Raw genomic sequence first — 1,568 nt, 5'->3', positions numbered from 1 at the left:
AAAACGATACAGCTCATTGCAATTGGCTCAAAGAATGAGAACAGGCCCCAAGTTGGACAATAGAAGGCTCTGATGCTTTTTGCCTCTGTAGCTAGGCAGGCAAAAACAAAACAAAATGAAAAAAAAAATCCTGTCATTTTCATGCAAAAGTATAACCAATGAATGTAGCTATGCAGGCATTACTGCTTCCATGGCTATGGTGCCTATTATACAGTGATTTTTGTTGTTAACTGCTGTCGAGTCAATCTCAACCCATGGCAAACCTGTGGATGAGACATCTCCAAGACTCCCTGTCCTCCATTGCTCTACTTATGTCCTGTAAACTCATGCCCATGACCTTCTTAATAGAGTCCATCCATCTAGCATGTGGGCTTCCTCTCTTTCTATTTCCCTCCACCTTTCCCAGCATTATTGTGTTTTCTAATGAGTCCTCAATTCTCACAATGTGTCCAAAATATGACAGCCTAACTTTTGTCATCTTGGCTTCAAGGGAGTTTTCTGACTTGATTTGCCATTGGACCCATTTGTTTGTCTTTTTGGCTATCCACAAAATCCTCAGCACTCTTCTCCAGCACCACATCTCAAATGAATTTCTTCCTATCTTGTTTCTTAATTCTCCAGCTTTCATATCCATATATGGTAATAGGGAATACAATGGCTTATATGATTCTAACTTTTGTGCTCAGTTGGATATCTTTGCATTTTAGGATCTTTTCCAGTTCTTTCATAGTTGCTCTCCTCATTCTTAATCTTCTTCTCATTTCCTGGCTACAGTCCCTCTTCCTGTCAATGTTTGATCCCAGGCATGAAAATTATTTTACTATTTCTATTTCCTCGTTGTCTAGGATGAAATTGTGTAGATTTTCTGTGGTCATTATTTTTGTTTTCTATATCTTCAACAGTAAGCCTGCCTTTGCAATTCTTCCTTGATATTTCTCAGTAGTTATTCCAGGTCTGTGAGGTTTTCTGCTAGTACTATGGTGTCATCTGAGTATCTTAGATTGTTAATATCCCTTCCTCCTATTTTCATTCCTCCTTCTTCTGTGTCCAAGCATGCTTTTTGTATAATATGTTGTGCATATAAGTTCAAAAGGTAGGGTGAAAGGATGCAGCCTTGTCTGACCCCTTTGCCAACTGGAAACCATTCTGTTTCTCCGTGTTCTGTTCTGTCAGTAGCCTCTTGTCCTGGGTGCAGATTCCTCATCAGAAATATCAGATGTATTGGTACTCCCATGTCTTTAAGGGCATTCCATAGCCTTTCATGATCTATACTGTCAAAGGCTTTGCTGTAGTCTATAAAGCATATGCTGGGAAGTCTGGTGGCACAGTGGTTAAATGCCAGTACTGCAATCACAAGGTTGTGAGTTCAATTCCAGGCAAAGCTCCAAGGTCCATTCAGCCGACCATCATTTCATACGTAGGTAAAATGAGTACCCAGCTTGTTGGGGGCAATTGGCTTACACATTGTAAACTGCTTAGGGACTGCTAGTTCACTGATAAGTGGTATCAAAATGTACTTGGTATTGCTATTGCTATTACTGATTTTTTTCTGGAATTCTTTTGTGCGC

This window comes from Sceloporus occidentalis, unplaced genomic scaffold, assembly GCF_023333645.1.
Source record: "Sceloporus occidentalis isolate IW3139 unplaced genomic scaffold, rSceOcc1.0.p SCAF_2, whole genome shotgun sequence".
In the NCBI taxonomy this organism is placed as follows: domain Eukaryota; kingdom Metazoa; phylum Chordata; class Lepidosauria; order Squamata; family Phrynosomatidae; genus Sceloporus; species Sceloporus occidentalis.
Note: the sequence above shows the minus strand (reverse complement) of the source record.